This window comes from Melopsittacus undulatus, chromosome 4, assembly GCF_012275295.1.
Source record: "Melopsittacus undulatus isolate bMelUnd1 chromosome 4, bMelUnd1.mat.Z, whole genome shotgun sequence".
In the NCBI taxonomy this organism is placed as follows: domain Eukaryota; kingdom Metazoa; phylum Chordata; class Aves; order Psittaciformes; family Psittaculidae; genus Melopsittacus; species Melopsittacus undulatus.
In genome coordinates, this window is record NC_047530.1 from 85774840 (window position 1) to 85799524 (window position 24685).

General features: G+C 39.3%; 1 protein-coding gene across 2 annotated transcripts in view; it reads right to left on the minus strand.

Annotated features, from left to right (window-relative positions):
* Positions 1-19317, minus strand: part of PTPN4 (protein tyrosine phosphatase non-receptor type 4) — a 112214-nt gene extending 92897 nt beyond the window's left edge. The window contains exon 1 of one of the 2 annotated variants that reach the window (XR_004549545.1): positions 19232-19317. The gene's annotated coding sequence lies outside the window, so the exon portion shown is untranslated. The remainder of the gene's footprint in view (positions 1-19231) is intronic. The other variant, XM_034061683.1, reaches the window with a different exon arrangement.
* Positions 19318-24685: the final 5368 nt, after the last annotated feature.

Below are 24685 nucleotides of genomic sequence, written 5' to 3' on the forward strand. Positions count from 1 at the left end.
GGGTGATGGCTACAGTCACTGATGGGATTAATTTTTTTTTCCTTTTTTTTTTTAAATACTGAAGCTAAAGCAGGCACTTTTTTTTGGGGGGGGGGGGGGGGGAAGGAGTTTGAGCATTTTAAAAAGGGATGAAATATTAAGATAAATGGAATGGAAGGAGATGAAGATGCAAAACCAAAGGGGCAATCACTTACAAAAAGAGGGAACAGCATATTCTTCCTTGAAGCATCAGAGACCAGAAATTTGATGTACCCTCCACCACTTCCACATCTATTTATTGACTACCATAAAATAAGTCTGAATTTATTAAAAAACAAACCGTACATCATGTTAATTTACACAACAGTGCTGAAATAAAGGCATTCTTTTTATGTTTATCCAAGCAGTATTCTGTATATAGCTGAAACTATTGTATCATTTCATCACTTATCTGCTACTGACGCCTCTTAAAATCTCCTGCATTATTGAGGTCTCTTTCACTACAGAATAAAGAAGGACTTGCATACAATAGAGCAAACAATGACAGTGAAGAATAGTTGGGAAGAAAATGGCATGCAATTTGTTTTGTGGTGTCTGAATCATTAATTTGTATTTTGTTTCACAATGTACCAGAGGAAAGATTAAGACTACAGTGTTAACACAGACGATTCCTGAATGATCAGGTTTCCCAAAACATGAAGATTCAGTGATAAAACATAGCCAAAGACATTACATAAGAGAGGTGATGGAGACTGACAGACAACTGCTCTAAAGGCTCTATGTACTATTTCAACTGAAGGTGGTACAAGGTCTGGCATATCAAAGAAAACAGAATGGTAGTTATCAATGCACACGTTAGTTTTACTGAAGCTGTAGTTAACTGTAAAAAGGCTTAAAGAGAACACAGACTCAAGTGTCAAGTTGGACCTAAACGCATCTTTCCATGTGTGCTTTACAGAGGTCTTCAGGAGCACAAGGCGATTTAATACAAGCCAAAATGAGAAGCAAGACATCATATTGTGTCTGTACCAGTAAAAGACTTGCACAGAACCTGGTATTTGCTTTCTCACTTCAAATTTATATAATCAGTAGGCATACCAAAAAAAAACCCCAAACTCCTCCTTTATCTGAGGATCTCAAAGAGTTTTTACTGGGAAACAGTATTTCTCATTTCTAAAGGAGTAGAAAGAGATGCAGAAAACTGAGTAATTTGCCTGTCATTACACAGTGAGTCAGTAGCAGCAGCCCACACTGGTCATACATCTCTCGCTGTTCTTATCAGGACTGGCATTAGAATGAGGTCTTTTATAATAGTTACATGCCATATGTATCAACAACATGATCCTCACAATTTCAAATGTATGCTTGTTTGTTCTTTTGCTATGAAAACGAACACTAAAGCTTATACAATACTCTATTTAAAAGATAACACACTAGTGGCTTCCTTTTCAGTCCAGTACTTCATTGCCTAAAAGATACTGGAAATGCTTTTGTGTTTACCATGAACATGTAAAAATAGTTACATCTCCTACAGAATAAAAGTTACAGCCATTAGTACCTACATCTTAAAACCAAACAAAACTAGGAAACTGATTTATAAACAGTTTATATGTGACTACACCAAGGAAGGTTCACTGTATACAGAACCTGCATCTTACACTTTTCCATGTTATTCATCACTGTCAGGATTACTGAGTTCTGGATCTTTAATCTGATCCAACACGGCAGTCAGGATTCTTATCTGCAGCACATACTGTGCAGCCTTTCTGATGCAGAATTCCCCCCCCCCCCCCGAATGAGAATTGACTAGTGCATAAGGGGGAAGGGGGAATGATGATGACAGTATAAATGAACAAGGAACAGTAATACATAAACAAAAGATAAATTGTTAGAAGAAAGGTTAATTTATGCAACTCAGAAAAAAATTTCCTCCTCTAGTTAACAAGCAATCCTTAAATCCCGCATAACTTGGCATAAAGTCTGTGATCCCTTTAGCATATCATCTTTGGCACACAATCACACAAAGCAGCTCAGGAAAGACTGGATTTTATCTTCACCAATGCCTGGCAAACCTTTCCAGAAAAAACAGACTTTCCTGTTGTAGTTGGTTCTGATATACTTTTTTACAACTAGTCTCTCTAACTGAAACTTTCACTGAAATTTCTTACGCAGTTTTACTATTTGTCAGATTACTGCTGGAGTCTAGACTTTGAATTCACAACAATGTTTTACCTTGCAGATGTCCAAGTCTAAATTGATACTGAAAATCACCATTGCCGCTTTTGCCAATAGAACAAACCACATGATATTCTGAGGTATGAAAATACAAGAGAGATTAGAGATGTTGTGAATTTCACATCAGTGCACCTTAATGCAACTGGTATAAAACTTTTGGCTGAGGCAGTAGGGGTGGGGTAGGCAAGGCCAAGCTCATTATGTAGCTGCTTGATGATACAACTTCTCCTGCCTAAAAATACCATGTAGCTGTACAGGGAAGTACTCCAAAGGCCTGGACCAATGCCCAGTTGTGAGTAGAGTAGAAAAGAAGCAGTAGCAGCAGGAGGACATAAAGTAGGATCTGCTCCCTTCCTTTCAAACTTCTGTCATTATTAGCTGTGTCTAGCAGTTATTTGACCACAGCATCCTAGATCTCAACCTTTCTGTGTAATTGCTTCTACTACACCACATTAGCCAAATATCACAGCAACCACTACCCACCTCTATCACAACCTGACTACAGGAGGAGATCATGAGAAGTACAAAGATGGTGGCACTAGAATTAGAAAGTCAAAGACAATTAAAGCAGATGAAACAATCCGCCTCTAGGAACTGCTGCAGGCTACCTACAGGTTTGGGGACCTGCATCACTTATACACATGATCTTAAGTTTCTCTTCTCAACAGTAAGAGCCAAAACCTTTGTAAGTGAAAGATTTCATGTACTAATACTACTATTCAGAAAGGTTCTGATGTATGAACACAACTTTTAAGATGTCAGTGAATGCATATATCCTCTGAAAAGATTAAGTATTAATAACATTTACAGTAACTCCATTAAAAAATTTGTGTAGGAATCTGCACAGCCATAGAGAACCTTGCTTCAGAGGTCTTATGGTGCTCAAGGGATGTATTACTGCTATAGTCCATGAAAAGAGTTGAGCTGACATAGGCTTAACTATGTGTGGCTGAGTTAACATCTGGAAAATGACTACACCAGGCAAGGGTGTAGGTGCTGGAACAGTAATTGCTACAGAAGAAAAATATTTATACACAGTAGCCAATGTTTAATTGGGCACAAAGGATAAGTATTAAGATCCCTATGTATTCTTAGCTGCACCTATCGACCTTTAGGTTACAAATTGAAAGATCCCTTTCAGATGGCAAATGAACTCTTGAATACCATTTAACTTGTTTAGAAGCTTAAGTTTCATTTCTAAAACAAATGCAGAGAAATTGACATTGAAATAATACTGTAAATTTACTTTTCAGAACTGGTGTGAGTGCTTAGAAGCCCAAGTCATGTAGAATTTAACTATCACATGAAATGTATTTACAATCTTATGTTCCATACACAGAATTTTTGTGCTTTCCTGTAATTTGGTAGTTAAAATGTTTAACATGCATAAAAGACTCCACAAAAATCTTTTTTCTTGAGAAAGAAAAAGATGCCTCCCCCAGAAGTTCAAGACAAATCATTTCAGATGTCCATGTTCTGAGTCAGTTTACTAAAAATATAACACGTCTTTTTCTTTCTCTTTTTTCGTCTCTCCTTCTCATAATCCAACATAATCCACAACATAACATCATCCAAAACAGGACCCATTTATTCAACATTAAGGCTGCCTTTATTTGACTTTGGAAGAGAGTTCAACCAAAAGTCAATGAGACAACAGGGAAAAGCATCCATAAGGACAAGTTTGAAATAATGACTTTGCTGGTTGCAGAATTTTATCTTACATGAAATTCCTATGCAGATAAATCCTGCAATTTTTTATTTGGTTTTTTGTTTTGTATTGCTATAGAGTTGATCCAAGTAAGTTCAGGCGAGACTAAAGGCAAGCAGGAACAAAAACCCGAAAGGAAAGGCAATTAATCAAAAGCATTCCAAACACCCTTAAGGTTTAAAACACATGATCAGCTCACCTTGGCACATTGTTGGCACTGAAAAGTGTTTCAGACAGCCAGAGCAGTCCACGCAGCAGATGTACAAAAGCCTTTAAAGAACATTACCTACTCCACACAATTATTAAAATTACATCAATTGTTCAGAAACAAATAAAGGGTTTCTTCCCCTTCCTATATTTTTACAAACTCTGAAGAGAGAGGGAAAAAAGCATAACTGACTGATAATCTTACTGCAAATCCTGTAAATCTGAAGTAGGACACATCTTAATAAGCTGCAATTAGTTGTATTGCCACATGGGGCCATTTGACACTCAGATCCAGATGTTCCTGTTGATCAACCTTTTGGCTGTCCTAATATCGGACCAAGTACCAGCATTCTATTTCAGAGAAATGGGGACAGAGACAGAATTTCTTTTACGACCCCAGCTGGTTTCAGCATAAATCTCCTGAAGTGTGAGGCCATTATTTCAGTTTGTTACCAAAAGTTCTACCTACCTATAATATAGGTTACTGTTAAAACTAAGTTTTTAATATTAATATTAAAATTGAAAATGTGTCTTGGAGTTGAAATCTGATTTATGTAATTCCTTTTAAAAGCTAAGACATTTCAAAACTCCCAAAGAATGCTTTTTGTTTCCAAGTGTATTCTCATGCGAAAAGTAAAGAAAGTCTGGAAAACAACTGTGCAACAGAAACAGTCTAAACTTTAAAATGATTGATGTATTTATTTGAAAATAGTTTTACAATCACAGAATGGGTAGGGTTGGAAAGGACCTTAACATGATCTAGTTTCAATCCCCTGCCGTGGGCAGGGACACCTTCTGCTAGACCAGGTTGCTCAAGGCTCTGTCCAGGCTGGCCTTGAACACTGCCCGGAATGGGGCAGCCATAACTTCTCTAGGCGCTCTATTCCAGTGCCTCACCACCCTCATAGTGAAGAACTTCTTCCTTATATCTAATCTATATCTACCCTGTTTAAGTTTGAACTCATTACCCCGTTCTATTGCTACAGTACCTGATGAAGGAAGAGTCCTTCTCCAGCATTCTTGTAGGCCCCCTGCGTATATTGGAAGGCTGCTATGAGGAGGTGCTATGTTATTTCTAAATTCATTTTTAAGAGACACACTATATTCTACAGACTAAAGAATTTGATCTTACTTTGCCTTGCCAAGTTTCAAGAAGTATTCTGCACTGAAACTTCTTCCTTGGATAGATTCACAGTCACCCCTAGCTGATGCTGCGAGCAAAACTTTAGACTTGCTGTTCCCAATTCTCTTGTGTTATCCAAGTCAGTGACAAAAACCATTAGCCAGTGCAGACAGAGAGCAGAAATTATTAGGTACATCCTGCTCTGACACTGAAAGGCTGACAACTATTCAGTGGGTTAAGCCTTGCTGGTACTTCATATTGCGAGTTGTTACTTAATTACTATCAGCATTCCCAAATCCCTCCTACTTACCAATTCATGATTCCTAAACCAAAGATATGCTCTTATGCATTAAATATTTGATTTCATATAATTAAATTGTACTGACTTTTTTTTTAGTACTTAATCTATGGGTTTATCTTAATTTCCTTACAGGATTAAAAAAAAAAAATAAAAAAATTGAAACTCTGAGTTATCTGCAGCTTTTAAGAGCAAGAGACATATTTCTTGCACCAAGGTTGTTAACAAATGTAATCAGACAGGAATAATTTCAAGACTGATATTTGAAGAGCATGACTAATAATCTCTCTCCATCCTGTTAGCTGCTTTTACGGTACAGCCATTTGCAGTCTTCTCTATGGTCAGCTTCTGATCCAATTTGTGCTTTCCTTACTAATCCCAGCAACTTCCATAACTCCTCATGAACACTGTTTCCAGTCATTTACTGAGACTCAATTAAGATCTATTTCATTCACAGTAAAACACGTGTAAACTTAGGGGAAAGAAATAATTCCTACTGTGTCTCCAGAACACAAGAACAAGATTTATTCTTTAAAATCTAGTTAGAAAGCTATCTTCAAGAAACATTTATTTTCAGAGTTTGGACAATTTCTATACTCTCCCAAGCAGGCATAACCCACTGCAAAAATAGAGATTTTTGTATACATAGCAGTTATAAACCGATTCTGCAGACCAGGATCTTAGAAGGTAAGTGGGAAGGAAAGAGAGTATTTTTAGTAGGTCATAAGATGCAAACATAAACCAGCTATGTCATGCTTCTGTAGACAGGGAATTCCTCATATGAGGATGCTTAGTCAGGCGCACAGGACAGATGAAGGTACAGCCCATGGGACAGATGAAGGTCCTCTCTCTTGCTGCTCAGTATTGCAAAAGCTCAGACCCTTCTTTTTTTTTTTTTTTCTAAACAGAGAGACATAAATCAATTAAGAACCGTCGAGAGACTGTTCCAGTACCAGAAAGAAATACTTGAAAAAGCACAATAATGATAAATCAGAAAGAATTCAGATTGATTCACCTGAGACTGCAAAAACTGTATGCATCAAAGTTTTCAAGCACTTTGAAACACAATTTTTTCTCCATACATAGCTGATGGAACATTTATTAAGAAGTTTAAAATGCTAACACCAATTAGATACTTGTTCCTAAATGATATGGAGGAGAGCAACAAACTTACAGACACACTGCCCAGGCAGGAGAAAGCACTTCTGGAAAATGAATGATGAGTACAAAACACAATTAATAAAGCAATCAGAGAATAATTTAATCCAAATTTAAGACAGTATTTTTTGTGTCTGAGGTAAATTTCTAACCATCTGTTCTACAAACAGGGTATAAGGAATGTCAACAAGTTTGAAAGGATGTTCAACACAAGGGATTACATGATAGGCTGTACAAAACAGCGCACTCTATCAAGCAATGAAGTCTTTTTTGCTCCATACTAATAATGCATTTTAATACCTCCACACTTTAGATTTTCTGGCAACTACTTGCAAGAGTTGAGAAGACTGTTTCTTTCCAGTCATCCTCCCTCCCCCTTCTCTTTTCTGATTCTTTTCTCTGTTTCTCTTTTCTGCAGTCAAAACTAATTATAAATGTTCTTTTCCTCTCCACTGGTACATTTGGGATTAGCTATGTAAAAGCAGCAGTGCAAGAGGGGATGGATAATATCCATGATGGTTTCAAGAAAAACACAAGGTGTCTGGTTTGTCTTGCCTACTGTCAAAAATTGGGTTTCATAAGGAAGCAGAAGACTCACAAACCTAAAACCCCAATGAATGCTTACTTTCAGACAAATCTAAAAAGCCTTTTCTGCCCCTTAACAGAACCAAGTTTCCATAACAAACCCATAAGTTTTAGATACCCATTACTGTTTCTTTCATTCTGGCTTATATACCAGTTAAATACCAAGCACCTACAAGAACAGAGGAAGGGCCAGCATGTGTTTCAGGAAGAAAACCATGTTTTATAAACTTCAGACATTAGGCTTAGAAACTGTGCCAGCAGCGTTCCATCATCTGGTTTCTGTAAATGCTGAACAGCCAGTGAAATTAAAAGAAGCTTTATGTTGCACTGATAAACATAAGATAGGTTTTGGTGTACCTATCAGTCAGTTGAAATGCAGACATTAGCATACCAACTTTGTAGATGCTCAAACGACATTAATTGTCAAGATGAAAGCAGCTTACTCAAATGCAATCTGAATTATACAGAAGTGGTAAAAGGAAGTGGGGAAGAACTTTGAGGAACCAAAAGAAGGTCTGACTTCCCTTCCTTTATCTTTTTTCTAAGATAACACTGTGGCAGCACTCAAATCCTAAATGCATATGATTCCAAGTGACAACACTGAACACTAATGGAACTACAGTTACGATACTGTGTTACTAGTCTTTCTCCTCACCATGCTCTCTACCTTGCCTCTCTTCCCCTTCATCACCATTAAAACCCTTCTCAAGGTGCAGTGTAAGTTCACCTGCATAGTCTTTCCACTTCAAATATTAGGACAGGCCATGTTTCTCTACCTCTCCATCTAGCCGAAATGTTTTTCAAGTACCCAAACATGCACCCACCACCAGCATCTGCTCAGTGTAACAAGGTAGATGATGATGGGACTGCTGATCTGCATTTCAAAGTAAAGGGGACTGGGAGAGACACAAACAGGGGGTTATGGCACCAGTTGGTTACAAGATGAAATTCTTCAAAGCAGTTCCTAATATGACATAATCCTCACGCAGAACCAGCCTGCCTTGTGAGCAGGAATTAGGAGTTTGGGGGAGGGGGAGAGGGGAAAGGCTATTGCAATCTAAAAGCTCCTACTGTTAACTTGACTTAGTTTTTCAAAGAATCAGCAACAGTGAAAAACAAAATTTTAATACAGTAAAATCCACTAATTGACAAGTATCCTCCTGACAACCAGAACAAAACTCCGTTTCCTTTTGGATATGCTTTACACTCAAGATGATAACCTGGTGGAAACTGCGCACAAGAGCTGCCCCAAAGCCACAGCGCTCAAGGGGTCCATTTAGAAGACCGTAAGTGCTACTGAACATAGAGCATTGTATTTCATGTCACATCATCTTGGAGCTGTTTCAAAAGAAAAGCAGCATCAATATTCTAAAGATTCTAGTGTGCTCAAACAACACTCTTTGAGACCATCTCACTCTGGATAATCCATCTAAAATCTTCAGGATTGAAAGGACTGTTACAGTTGACATGGCCCAAGGTGCAATGTGCATAGTAAAGGTTGGAAGTACTTCCAAGACAATCTTGTGCTACTGCAAGTTGGTTACTTCTGTAGTTACTACAGTCAGGAAATGGAGAATTTCGGAAAAGAGTATATGCTTTACATTGCATAAGCTGAACAGACAAAATTTAACCCCAAAAATCCATTCATTAAAGATTTCTTTAGATTTTTACTACAATACAGGAACAGGAAACTATACTTAATATTTGCTTGACCTCTGAGGAGAAATCCACTAATGCACATTTCACTAATAATCTTTGCACAGAGCCGAATATGCAAATTTACATGATTAGAGTGCCACAGAAAAGATAAAAATTACACTGTTTTGAATGCCAAATGTAAATACATCATTTTCAAATGAAACTGTCAAACATCTTGTTGTGGTGGTAAAAAACAAATCACTATGCAAAAAGATAATACAAGAAAAGTCAATTGTATGTTTCTAATAATAAATGCTCTTGTGGCTTTTGAAGTCACAAAAAACTCTTGGCTGAATTGAAGCATTGATTTCTGTAGTTATTTATGTGCAGTTCCTATTAGAATTCTATTGAATTCCTTGAATGGTGAATGGAAGTGCTTTTGAAAACACACACAAAAACTGCTAAACAAGGGACAAAATAAATGGAAAGTGCAGTGTTGCCAAAAAAAGTTGCAAAAAGTCAACAGAACATTTCAACATTTTTTTGAAGTGCTAGCATGCACCACACTGTTCGGCAGAAATGATGAAGTCTTGTACAAAATACATTTCCCTTTCACTCCTAAAGAGGAAGTATGAACATTGCTATATGCTTCTCAAATATTGTTTTAAAAAATTCTTGTGATACTCTTAAAATATGTTTTTCAGTAAAACATGGGTTTACAGATTTTTTAAAATGTTATCACTCCTTCTGTCCACTATACAATATGAAGATTTTATTTAGCATGTCCACAGATATACGGGAAGTGTACAATATATATTAATTATATGATGGACACTAAACAGATACACTTCTGAAAGACAATTCCCTACTGATTTAGGCAACATTAGTTAAAATAGTTATTAAGAATACATATATTGTAGAACTGTCTTTGCAAGTGCTGGAAGTGCATTGAAGGCCTGAGACCTGGGTCTCCAATGCCCTCATTCCTAAGCATTCATTTTTATGCCATTCTTAATACACTTTAAAGCATTTGCAAGGCAACTGGATATCCCACCAACACTGTAAGGAGATAAAGCTATTATGTCAACTTTAGAAATGTTAGGCCTTTAAAACACAATTTGGTTTCTATTAATTGAAGCCCATTTCCACACTTTGAAATCTACCAAAAAAAAAAAAGGATAAATAATTAGTCAGCATTTTTTATTATTTTTACTTAGACGCAAAGAATTATTATAAAGGCAATAAACAGCCACTAGGAAAGGCATCCCTTCCTTTTCAGAATTTTGCTTAAATTCTGACAATGAATTACGTTTTCATCTTAAATGTTATAAAAATAATGATATTTATACATTACCAAAAAAAAAAAGATTTCACTGTACTTTTTTCTGAGTACTAATTAAAGTCATATAGGTCTGGAAAGCAGATTTTTAGAACATGGCTTTCCATTTACAGCAGAAAAAAAACCCATAGCATTAACACATTTACCTTCAAAACTTCTTTATTAGTCTATCTTTATTTTCACTGAAGACCACATCTGTTCTTGCATATTTCTCATAAAAAGACTGTTCTTTAATGACTTAAGTAGTCAGTAACTTATTTTGAAACAACTTAAAATTATCATAACAGCACTACTTGGTACATGTCAGGCTTCATTTTTTCTGTTTTTTCTCATTTACTTGTAGCACAGTAATTCTGCTGAACTATGGCAACTACTTCAGTCTTGGGGAACCTAGTGCCAATCTGCAGTTACATATTTTTTTCCCTAACATAATGACATGATTTGCTATCACACACTGCCCTCAGACAAGGGATAGATCTCCAGTGACACAACACATCCCAGCTTATTGTAAAAAAGGTTGCAGCACACACAATTGTCATGGTACTCCAGGTGCAGCAGAATGCAAAACATATTCAGAATGAATAAGAAAGTCAGAAGTGAAAAATGCCTTTTGCAGATACCAGAGTAAGTCTAATCATTTCCCAGAACAGTCTGAATTAATCTGTTTGTCTGGAAGATATGGGGGGGGGGGGAGGGGGGAGGGGGTAATATTGTAAAGAGGTGGACTGAAAAATGCTTACATCAATGTGACTTAGAAATGGAAACTGGAGTTTTGACAAAGTAGCTTTATTGGCAACACAACTTCTATTCAAAGGTGGCTAAATGTTAGCTGAAGTTTCAGATGTTAATCAGCTTTCTCTTTCAAGATACTCTCTCACATACATTTCATTAGTATAATTCCTACAAAGCACTTTTATTTCTGTTTTCTCAGGACTGCGTATGTGTTTTCAATGCCAAAGAAGTAATCATCTACATTACCCTTATTCAGAGAGGGATGCTTTTTATGAAAATTCTTCAACAGAAAACATCTAGCATTAATGAGCCTCACATACAGCTTTCCTGTAAAAGGAGAGAGAGCATATGTGATAGGGAGGGGGAGCAGCACCAGAATCATAAAAAGAAGGCAATGCTTCTGCTGGTAACTACAACCGAGTCTTTTAATTGCTTACTTCACTCTTATTAAATAGCTTACAGCTATCTAGAGAGTTTCTAATCTTTCATTTAATTAATCTCAAGAATGAAGTTCTCCTTTAGGAATTTCCTCTTAGAGGACTTCTTGTGAGATGTTAATTTTCAGTCTATTTTCTAGTCTTCTACAGAGGAATTCTATTCTAAGTGTAACTGTATATATCCTTAATGATTACTCATGCCTCATTTTCTTACTGTATCTCTCTCAGCCTTTTAACCGGCATGTTTTTGAAAGCAGAGATGCTTTAATTAATACATTTATTATGCTTATTATTCAAGTCAATAAAATTCACTTGATTATGGTAAATTTTTAGAATAATCCAGTTTCTGCAAATACAGGGACTGTGAAAAATCAAAAAGGGCTTTACAAACAGATCCCAGAGAATATCCACCACATTCTGCCCCTCCCCAGATACCAAGTCACTTACCCAGCAGATCCAAGAGCCAGAGAACAAAGAACTCAAATCTATACTAGAAGCTAAAGGAAAACACTGTATCACCAATGCTTTAAAGTACCTCTAAAGTAATAGCAAATCTAGTAAGTGAAGATGCCAAAAAAAAAAGTAAGCAAATCAGACCACACAGGAAAGCAAAGCAAAAAATAGCTTTTGCTTTCCTGACAAAGATCTCCAAAATTTAAATTATTTCCTTAGTCCCAAATATGAATATCAGAAATTTAAAAGTTCAAGCCATTTCCAAACTGAATGGTTTACAAATATGATTCATATGGTATATTTTAATATTCCATAAAATTAAAAAAGCAAAATATTCATAAGTGAAGAGTTAAAAAAGATAAAAGTTAAAAACTCTTACCACCGTTAATGTTCTGTCCCTCCTTACATAGCTGGACATACAGTGAATTTGAGAATCTAGAAGCACGACTAGAAGCAACTGTATTAGCTCTATAATGAAAGATCTAAGTCAGGAGTCTAACTCAAGCTTACAGAAACCAAGCAAACCAAAATATATTCAAATTATTTGGAGGTATGACTGACCCCATAACATAGCAGATTGATCTATATGTTCCATTGTAATGCTACTTCTGTATTTCAGTTTCCCCTTCCTGTGGTTGCATGTTCCACAGTTATTTCAGCAGCAGCTTCACACTTGGTCATGAGATTTGCTGATATTAAACAAACAAACAAACAAACAAAAACCTTATTCACCTTTCCTAATTGTGTTTTTCAAAACTTGATATGTTTTATAATCACTGCAAGGCAGCTCCCCGTTTTCTCTTCCCTGTCTTGTTCATCTAGACTTAGACAAACGTGATACATTCTTTAAGTTTTAGAGGCAGCCACATTCTAATCTTTTTTCATAGACACTGCATCTGGAAAGATCCTTTCAAACATTAAAGAGATCAGCTCCAAGGAAAGCAGGTGCATTGAGATGAGCTAACAGGATGCGTATCTTCTTACAGAGTCAACACACAAGACTAAAACACAGTTAAGTGGAGAATTACTTGCAGATTAGGATTCCCAGGACTCACCCATTGCCTCATTTGCACTCAAGTACTAAAAACAGATTGTGGTAGCAATCCTAACAGCAGCCTGCCTCCCAAAAAAAGCCAAGAACCACTTCCAAGGAAAGTCTTAATAGCAGCTCACAGTTTGGGGGTTACAGGCCACAGTGATTTAAAACTCAAATTCCAAGTTATATAAAATTTTATTTTTAAAAAGACAAGCTATTTGATACGAGTCCCTTCTCCTGAAGTATACCTTTTCTGAGCATGAAGGCTTCATATGAATGCTTTAAAAACAGTACTGAGGCTATATGCAGTTTAGAGACAATACAAAGCTGCCATATGCAGTGCACATACACAATCTGCATGGAAAAAAAAAACTTCATGGGAAGTCTGCATTTCCCCCTCCCCAAATGCATTTCTGAATTCAGAAAGAAAAAAAAAACAAAAACAACAAAAAAAATACCACACCACAAACAAGCTCACAGTTTCACTATGTGATTTTCCTCCTAAATTATTTTGTCTTTGTCTTTATTTACGGTTGTGGGTTTCTTTTTAATTATTTAAGTAAACACATTGAGTCACTGGTGTAAGATCTGGGAAGCATCCTATTCTGTCCCAGGAGAAATACATCCCATGTTAGGTTTTTTTATATTTTTTTTTCCAAAAAAAATAGTTATGGTAAGAACTTTAAGTTACAATGAGCATGTTTTTAAACTCACTACTCTTTTATGTGTCTTAGGAAAATACAAAGCAAGGCATCCTCAAGAAATTATCCATTCATCCAGCCAAAGCTATGCTAACCCAGGAGTTCAGTGTTAATAGCAATAACTGTTCTCCCACTGACAGGTATACTTCTATGTATTCTTATTGAAAATGTGGTCAGCTCTCTACACAGAGAAATTAACATTTCTATTACTATTCTCTACTGAATCTCTATTGGCACAGCCAAGAGAAAACACAAGTTTCTGCTATGTCACACTTGAATCTCTTCTTTAAAAAAACACAGCTTTTCAGTGTATCAAATCCATTTGATTGCCTCTTCTGCAAATACCATCTTCCACTGCTAAAGAAAACACAGCACTACTGCTGTTAACCTTTTTCCAAGACAAAGTATGTTAGCACATCTCTGAGACAGAGGAAACATAGCAGGCTCTTATCTTTAACCAGCTGATGTTTTGGTTTATATGGACAGCTACTTGCTGCAGACAGAGTTCCAATTTCTGTTTTTAAGCCTGACCAATGCCATAATACATATATATAAGACTTAGAATAATTTCTCATCTGAGAAAACATTTCAAAAGTAACTTTCATTGCAGTCAACAAACATTCAGTTTCAGTGTTTCTCATTTCTGGTCTTTCACAACAGACACAGAATATTACTTGGGGATTTGGTTTAGGGGTTTTTTTGGGTTGGTTGATTTGGGTTTCTTAAGGCAGCGAGATGTTTGTACATAAATGCAATAAACTGGCCAAAGGACTCAGGAAAAGCTAAAGTGTGCCCAACTGTCTTAAAAGTTAATATCCTCTTAGAGACAAAATACGTGAGGATCATTTGTATAACCCAAACACAATTAACAGCATAAAATCAAATTGTATTTCTACTAAAAAAAAAAAAAAAACTTCATTAAAACTATCAAACAAAATAACAAAATTACATTCAACGGAAGCCTCCAGACTGGAACATCATCCCAAAAAAGCCCCAGCTAGAACTAGGTTTTCACCATTTAATACCGGATATTTAGCAATTTTTAAAGTATAAATCCCAGGTTGATAAGAGAACTGAATACATCTTCCTTCAATCTAATTTACACCATTCTAATTTAAAAAAAAATCCACATGTGAAAATGTTAATCTCTAGCAGCACTACGTTTGATTTTCATTTGAAGACTTTGGCTTTTGGTCATGCAGAATAATTCAGTCATTATTCTCTTGGCTAGTTACCCTGCAGAAAATAACAAATAATGAGAAAGGCAATGTACAAACACACATGCAATAGCAAATGCATTATCAATTTTTTCCTCTAAAATTTAATGGATGTCCTGAAAACTCTTAAGTGGCAACTGCACTTCATTCCCCAATCAGTCAAAGTATTTCCTAGAGCATTCCTCATTACAGATCGTAAGTACTCATAATTAAAATACTGTTTATTTTTAAATAGATATTAGCCATTTCCCCCTTCCTCATGTAACTGCAGAGACGGCAGTATCTCATAAACCACACATATGGAATTGCATTTATCATCCAACAGTCACCTTATAACTTGTCTAAGAAGTAATGTGCCAAGAGAGGTCTAATTGCATCACCCTACCAAGTTTTTTTGAAGGTGCATAAGCTGAGAAAGAAGAACCTGGTGTAATTCTCACATTTCAAACAAACATTCATCTAGTTATGCATGTGTGATCTACCTAAGCAACTACCTGACCATCATCTGTAATATTCTATAGCATAGTACTGGGACAGCAAGCATACAAGCAGCATAGGCTTTAGTAATGATGTAACACAGATCACCATAAAAGACCATATTCTTGTAACCTACATCTGGACATCTGGTTCTGGTATGTCGACACATCAATAAAACATCTGTGAACACATTAACTGCTGTAAACTTGAAGCAATCTATTCTGTGACAAATAGCAGTAATTTTCTCATAACTCTGAAATACTTCAAAAGAAATAATGGATTTTTTAAATATGTACCCGAAGATACGTAACTTTATGATGCATCAGAGAGAACTTCCAGAAATTAAAAAAAATTAGAAATTAAAAGCTTTTAAAAGCCTATATAAAACTATTTTTGTGCTAATTCAGTGGATTACAAATCCCCAAGGAAAAATAGCTTCTGTTCCCAAACAAGCATATATGAACAGCTGGCCCAGACTTTAAAGACCTGCTGTTGTGTTACCAGGCCACTACTGAGCTCTTTTGGTTTTGTCTCCTGCTCAGGCCATTCTCCCCTCCTCTTTTTCTTCCACCTCCACAGTTCCTTCTTTCCGTTACAAACAATAAACAATCACATACTATATATACACACAAACCATTTTTACAGTTGTTGATGCTGTAGCATAATAAAACTCATGAGAATTTCTCTGGCCATTTTATAAAACAATGACAGCACCAGAGTGAAAGTGCAGTATTACCAAAAAAAAAAAAAAAAAAAGGAAAAGCAGAGTGAACCATCTGCTGAAAGATTCTCTTGTTTGACCATTTTCTAACTGGTGAGAATAGAAGCAAGGTAACACAAAACCAGGATTTGAAGGCATGGGATTCATGTGATCTTGATCAAATTTACACCCAAACTTGGAGGTGGGGAGGCAGAACACAGGGAAAGATGAGTCAGAATCATGATGTATCAAAGGATCTAACTAATAGTAGTATGAAAACCTGAGAAGACAAATCACGGAAATGTGCTATTTATCAATATAACATTGACATCAACAATAATACACATGCATGTCCTTACTATTTGTTTTAATTAAGTTTTGATCAGCTGAAAAGTTAAAGCAGAATTTTTAATCCACCATAATTTTACTTAGACACTTACCCCAACCCATTTACCTCATCCAAAGGTCTAAACTGCCCGAGCAAGCCATTCTGTCTTTTGTTTCCATGTACAGGTTAGTTTAAGAGACTAAATGAACCATCCTGAGTATCTCCTCCTCCAGTATATTCCAACTTGTAACTTCCACTCAGTTCTCCAAAATCTGATTATAGAGTACACATTTCACTTTTTATATGTGAGCATAAAGAAATGCACAAAACTTCCAGACACATTCAACAAAACATTCATAAGATAACCTACCAACGATAACAAGACCCTAGACAGATGGAACCCCCAAATGCTGATCAGGACCTTTCAGGAGCACTAAATTACAATATGAAATAAATTTCAAACCCTCTTTTTCCCAAAATAATCATGTCACACACTACTGTATTAGGCTGTTACTCTAGGCACCAATCCTGCAGCTTTCTGCACCCACAGAAGCCTGCATGGCATGCCACACAAACACAAAGGTTAACAACAAAACATACAAAATATTCACACACAGCAAATGTTCATGATAAACATCAGACTAATGGCTACAGAATGAATGTTTGAGCTCCAGTTCCTGCAGCGAGTTTTGTGTAGGTGGATCCCTCTGCCCAAACAGGGGTCACTGCAGGATCACAGCCAAAATTATGTACCCTGCGTATTAACTTACAATATACCCAAATATGCTAATGGCAATGACATGTAAATAGTACTACATGAACTCCATTCATTAATAGAGAGCTCACTCCATAGAGCCATGAGCATTACTTCTAAGATTACAGGATTTTGGTTTTGTTCATGTTTTACAAACGTAGCTGCTAATAAATTAATTCTAGTCGTAGAACAGTATAGGCTTAACTTTCCTGTTGCTACAGTATAAGTACATCCAACCTGCTGCTAGAGTGCAAGTATTTTTAGCAAGGGTGTTCAATCAATACTGCTATGTATAACCTAAATTAGACATTGTAAAGCATGGCAACAAACAACACATTGAAACTGGCATCAAACTAAACCCTAAGTAGGTGAACCTGATTCCAAACAAACTTAACTGCAAACATAAAGAAAATATAACAAAAGGTAAAATATTTATATATCTCTACTTTTGAGGAAAACAAATTTGTATTGCAATGATTTAATCTAATACAGAAAAAACCTACAAAACCACAAACATAATCTAAAACTACACAAACTGTAATGACAACTGAATTGTCTCAAAAAAATCAGACCAACAGGTACATTTCTGAGTTTATAAAGCATAAATGTGCCTGGGAAGTATATAGTCACACACATACATATCTGTAAGCTTATCACCCAGAATCATATTATATCAACATGGTGCAAAGGCAGAGTCATGCCTATATGTAAAAACAACTTTTTAGGTCAGTGAAGCAAGAAACCCATTGTCAAGAAAATGGCATCCATAAGATTACAATACTGAATATTTTATGTTTAGGCAATGAACTGGAAAACTTTCCTACAATATAATATACATACCTAATAAGAAAATGGTTTTACCAATTCTAATGTATCCCATTCTTGTATTCCAGCAACGCACATTCACTGTGCGACGAGCTCATAAACCTCTGCATGTGGGTGAACACACCAGCAGCTCCCAACATTACAGAGCAGCTATTTGCCAGTAACAGGCAGGCAAACGTGCACTCACAACCCCCCCTACCATTCAACACAGAGTTTGGCTCAGGGCAATAAAAATGCCCCGTGGGTGAGAAAATGTATGTGCATACTGTAGTGTAACAATTACTCTTCAGCTGAGATCCACTAGCGCTTCTGTAATACACAAATCACATAAATACTTTCCATCTCACAGTTAAAATAATGTAACAGCTTGGCCACACTGAAGCCCTGGAAGGGTGGTAAGTAGCAGCACAAAGTTCATTCACATGTATTTTACAACTAAACGACATAAATTCTTTGAATAGGCAAGTGGTGGGAATATTTCACTTCCACTGGCAGCTATCTAGTTTTAGCAACTAGCTCTTGAAGATTTTTTGAGAGGAAAAGACGTTATTCCTCTTCCAGCTGGTGCTGCAACAGTAGACATGAATTAACCCATCCCCAGGTACACCGAAATCCTCTGTCGCATACAGACACAGGCGATTATACAAGCCTTCTGCTTGAGGGAGATACTAAAAATGTACCAGAGGAATGCAACGACAGCACTCAAACCCATTTCCCTTACCCATAACCAGGGCAACGCGCACATGTGCCTAGAAAGCACAGGAACGCAAACTTTCATATGAAACATGTTAAAAACAATAATCTGTTTCAGGCAATCGGCAGAGTTCACCACATTTTAGAGTCTCCAACCGCCCCAACCTGCCCCCACTGCCCTCGGCCCCGCAGCTCGCTCCCCAAGAGCTGTTGACGAGCCTCCTCCGCGGGCCGGCGGCCGGTTCCACACAATCCCCCCGACGCCTGAGCCAGAGAGGATCCGGATCTCCAGATCTCCCTTCTTTTCGGGTACACATACATACACACACACACACACACACAGAGAAGACGCACCCCCACACCCGCCCCCCACCCCCACACCAAGAGGGCTCTCGCACAGCCACTCTCCGCCACCGGCGACCTGTGCGCGAAGTTACGTGAGGGGGAGCGAGGGGCTATGGGGAGCGGCGGCCCCCACAGCCGCGTGAGGGGGACGGGGGTCACAGCACAGGAATGCGGCGCACAGTATCACCCCCCTTGCCGACGCCCCTCTCCCCCCCCCAGCACGGAGACCCGGGAGCCCCAACGGCCGCCGTGCCGTGCCTTACCTTCATATAACAGCCACGTCCTTCCAGATGGAGCGGGGACCGCGGAGGGAAGAGGTGCGGGGGCTGCGCTCGCCGCTGCCGCCCCGCGACCCCCCGCACCGCGCACGGGCACGCGCCACAGGCGCTCGGGCACGCGCCGGGGTGCGCGCGCGCAGCACCGCGCAGCACCGCACCGCACCCCCGCGCGCGGGAGCGCCACTCGCTGCCTTCAGTTGCCCCGCAGCGACCGCCCCAGCCGCAGCATCGGGAGCGGCGAGAGCAGCCGCAGCAGCTGCCCCGTGCCCAGCCGCAGCGGCGAGGACCACATCGTACTGCGGCGGCTGGGCCGAGGGACCGGGAGGTGGATGAAGGGGAAGAGCTGGGGGAGGAACGGACGGGGAAGCCCGGAGGGGGGAGGCGGCAGCGGATCCCCCCCTCCGGCCTCTGCTTTTCCCCTTTCCTCAGTGACTGGCCGGAGGGGGTGGCGAGGCGAGAGCCGGGGTGCAGGCAGAGCAGCGCCGGGCTGGTCTGGTCTCCCCTTCACGGGGCACGCCTCCGCCTCACACACACCGGTAATCGCCCTGTGCGCAGACCCGGCCAGGAGGCAGAGGGGACCGGGGAGGGGAAAGGCGGCGCAGATCTGCAGAAGCGCCCTCCCTGACGGTAAGCAAGCAAGTGAGCAAGCGCCTGTGGGGAAGAAGGGGGAGGAACAACAGCCTCCTCCCCTCGTGCCCGCCTCCCTCATACGAGGAGCCCTCGCAGCATAGCAACCAACATGGCGGCTGCGCAGTCACTCGGCGGCGGGCAGACGGGAGCCGACCTGAGACGGCTCGCGAGAGTCAGAAGGGAAGTGAGAGGTGTGCTTCCCTTCTGATTGGCCCAGCTGCTTGTCTGTAAAAGGGAAGAGGCAGGACTAAGTCTATCCTGCGGCCTGATTGGTTGGATCCTCCATCCATCAGTTAAGGGGCGGTGTTCCGCGCTGTACCGTGTGGGGTTTGCTAGGCCTTCAGTGGCGGTTGAAGCCCTTAGCATTCTGTTTCGCGTGGCAGCGAAGGTTGTTCCTGAGGGAGGTGGTTGCGGTGGGAGCCACGAGCTCGGCTTCTGGCTTCTCTCCCGCCACGGGCCATTCACCCGAAATACCACCGTCAACATAGGCTTGTCTCGGACAGGGAGGCCCAGGGAAAGAGGGGGTTCCCCCCCTTCAGAAAGGCGGCTGTGGGAGGGCGAAGTGCAGCCGCAGCCTTCCTGATAAACTGCTCCTGCTTGGGTAGGATTGGAGAGGTGAAGTCTTCCACACTCTCAGGAGGTGCAGCCTGGGAAACAGTGTAGTCAGGCCGTCCATAGAGGGTAGGCCATAGGACATGGCAGGGCAGCAGTCTGGCCGTGGAGATGGGGCATGGGAACATCATGAGCAAGTAGAGCTGGAGGAGGCATTTATCAAAGGCGGTGAGGGAGTGATCGCCTGAACACTGCAATAGTGTGCTTCAGTGACAGCCAGTAACTGGTGCATCTCCATGTTACGGTGCTTGTGAGTAGTCTTGACTGCAAGTTTCAGGTAAGGCCAATGTCACTTAAACAGTAGCAAGCCTGTATTGACGTCAGGGCTGCCAAGTAGTCAGATTCCTAATGGTGAATGGAAATGAGCCAGAGACAGGGAATGGGGCTATTTTAATGGTGTAACATGTCTTGGCCACATGCCCACCCAGCAAATGTCCTAGAGAGTCATTGACTGCAGGTCCTTGCCAGAGTTCTTCAGGGTACGAGGTGTATTGTGCCTCTTGGCCCCATAAAGATTTTCACATGTGGCCTATGAGAAGGTCGGCTTTGCGAGACTTAGTTCTCACAGCACCGTACTTTGATGTATTTATAGTATGCGTGAAAGGGTGAAAGCTCTCTTTAATGTGCATTTATTAAAATACAGCCTCTTACAATGAGCTGTTTCCCAAATAACAGACACAGAGTATATGGCTGGGAATGAGTTTTGGATTTCACAATTAAATTCCTAACTGTAGCAAGATGCAGAATAACACTAAGGGAGCTTGCATGTAGTCTTCTAATTAGGAAGCTTTCTAAAATTTCATTCTTTTGATGCTTGAAAACCTTTTGTATATTTCCAACCTAAACTCTTCTTGTGTCAATTTTGTTCCTTTGCATAAATAGCCCTTCCGTCATAGTGGTTTTTACCCCCGATTATTTTTCAGGAAGCAGTCATACTCCATTTTACTGGCTACATAATCTGAATAAGGTGACAACATTTGAAATGTGTATTTGTTCCCTGGGTTGAATAATTTCTAGACTGACGGTTGCATAAAGCCCCAAAATACCACACACAGCATCAGTAATACCATTCCTTATTGAGTCCATGTTGCTCCAGCTCTCAAACATTTCCATGCTTATATCAACAAACTAATTGTGGTGCATCTAGAGACATCCAATAACTGCACTCTGCATTTCTGAACTACTGCTGGACCTCTTGAGCGGTGGATGAGATACATTCATAATTTGTTCCTTAAAGGGATCCTTAGCTGCAAAGTTGTCTTGGCTTTCTGATAATTCTCTTTCAGATCATGGCAAATTTATTCATAAATTGCATAGGTACATTTTAATGTGTTTGCACATGAGCTTCTAAGTCTGCCTCTCACATTTTCTTACAATTCTCTTTACTGGTTTATATCAAACAGAGTTATGTTCAATTTGAGAATAACAACTAATACATTGCTTGATACAGAGCATGAAGTAAAGAAGCAATCCAAACTGTTCAATGTGACTGTGGAGCTACACAACATTTGTTTGGCAAATATAACTTTAAGCTGTCAGGAAGGGATATGTTTTGCTAATAACACAAAATTGGTGACATACACAGATATTAAAGGCTGGATATTCACCAGTTATTCATTGTTTATAGAAGGCTTAATTCAAAGCCCTAAATAAAGGCAGTGGAACATTCCCACCATGTGCAAAGTACCTCAGATCAGTCCTACACTGCAAGGGCACTAAATGTTGTAAAAAAAGATACTGAGACAAAGTTCTCCAGGTCACACTCTTGCAGCATCTGTGGGGCAAAACTGCACTGCAGTATATTTGTGCGCAAACATCACTCAGACCTGATAATGCGGAGTTCAGCAGAGAACTTGCTTTGCAGAATTCTGATTTCTGAGTTGCATGTTACATACCCTGAGTGATCACTTCCCAAAATTATGAATGAAAGAAAGCAAACTGAAATGTGACTCCCTATTTACTTGAAAAAACACATTCACGCATAGAAAGTTCATTCAGCTCACTTTCAGTAGCGTGGCTGTTATATAAAAGAGCAAGTTTTTTGCTATAGTCTACCTTTGTGTATAAGCAGTGAAAACTGCCTTTTGCATAGATACTTCATATAGCAATAGCTTAATTTTCAAACCAGTGCATGGAGATCTATCTGTACTGACCCTGATGCATTTTGGGGAGGATGTGTTATCTCATGACTAGTAATGTCCTGCTAATAAAATGCCAGTATCTTAAACCATTTTGTGCAACTTAAGCCTCACAGTTCTTATATAAATGTAGGAACAAACAAATTCTTCTCCTTTACTTAATAGATCTGGTATGTGTGCCAACAACCTTATTACTCATGCAAGACCTTCCAACCAAGCTGTGAGAATTTATGTGAGAGAAATGTGTATTAAAAATGTGAATGGGATTTTAATCTTTCACTGAAATGCTATGCAAACTGCCTTGTTGCCAAGATGACATACTTAAATACTGCATTAAAGCAATTCAAGATGAATGACTCTCACCACAGGTGGAGTTTAGCTGGGAAAGGAGCAGGAGACAAAGCACTTAACACTAAGATGAAGTATAACATGTTTAATAGCACATTTCTTGTAAAGTGGGGTCCTGATTCAGCAAAACACTTACACGCCTCACTCATGGAAACCTCAGACGCACAGGCATAGCCTTAAAGTGAGATTGACCAAATTCTGTGTGGAGCATGCCACCTGTCAGTGTGAATGGCCCAGCAAATCTGTGCCCCAACAAGGTTCTGGGGTCACTGTTAAAATGTAGTAGTCATCTAAGTACTGAGTGTGCTCATTCAGCTGTGTCCTAGGTAAGCTACAGGGACAGAATCATTTTTGGTGTTTGGGCCAGGGACTTTTCTCCTTCAGCTTGTGCAATACCTGCTGAAGTGGTGTTCCACAATACTAGTTGCTATTAAAATGCTGTGAAATAATAATTTGTGCTAGTAAGTTTGCTGCAGGTATTACTCAGGTTGGAGGCTGGCTGTATTTTTCTTAAAATTATATTTAAAAGACAACCCTCTAGGAATATACTGAGAATGCAAGCTGATGGAAACCTACAGTTGCTGGACCACATTTTGCTCAGTCCTTTATTCTTCAGCCAGCCTTTGACAAACTGTCTTGCACACATCAAAGAGCCACAAGTTGCATTTGCAGATACCCACTGCAAATACCTGAGCCTCTTGTGAATGCCATGTGTACATTCACTTGTGGAATAGTGTTATTTTCTGCTTCTATCCAAAAGAGGAATAGCATAAACTCTGGCAAGTTAAATATAAAAACATAATAAAGTAGACCAAAAAAATATACTCAAGCATAAAAACTTTTCCAAATACATCAAAAACAGGAGGTCTGCCAGAGAACATGAGGAACTAGCAGGCAATGGACATATAACAGAAGCATTCAAGGAAACCACAGGAGAAAAGCTAAGTACTTTTTTTTTGTACCACTGTTCTTTATGGCAGATTTGAGGTGGTTGCCATAACAAAACCTTTTCTAGGGGTACAGTCAGAAAAACAGCATTCACAAAACTTAGTACGTACGGGTCAGCAGCCAACCAGTAAATTGTATGGTACCTGCCTGCCAGGACAACTTGCTTCTCACCAGAGCATTCTAAAGGAACTTGGCTCTGAAATTGTCAAACTATTAGCTGTGCTTTGTAATTTATGGTTTGAAGTGAGCTCTGTTCTGGATGATTCAAAAGTGGCATACGACAATCCCATTTTTAGACAGGACTTTGGGGAAAACCTGGAAATGACAGATCAGTCAGTCTAACCCATGTCTCATCACCATGTAATGGGAAGAGATGGAAACAGCAAATCTGTTAGTGCTTTAAAAATACCAGCAATGTCAGCAAGTATTGATAAAGGGGAGCTGGCTGACATAAACTTTGTATAAATATTGGGACACTAGAATCCTCAGCCATAATCCAACTCCCTGCTGGAAGCAGGCCAAGTACATACCATTTTCTGCTATCTTCTGCCTCCTCTTCCCAGCTTGCTTTTATTCTTGGTCTAATTTCCACAGAAGAGAATCCAAAGGTATGAGACAGAAGGAGATAGAGCATGTTTTGAGTAGCTTCCCAGTCAGAACAATAAGGGGACTGTGGATGTGACATGAAGAAGACTTAACATGCAGCCTACACAGAGCAATCATGTACACAGATTTCCCCAAACATTTTTTAGGAGGGACAAGA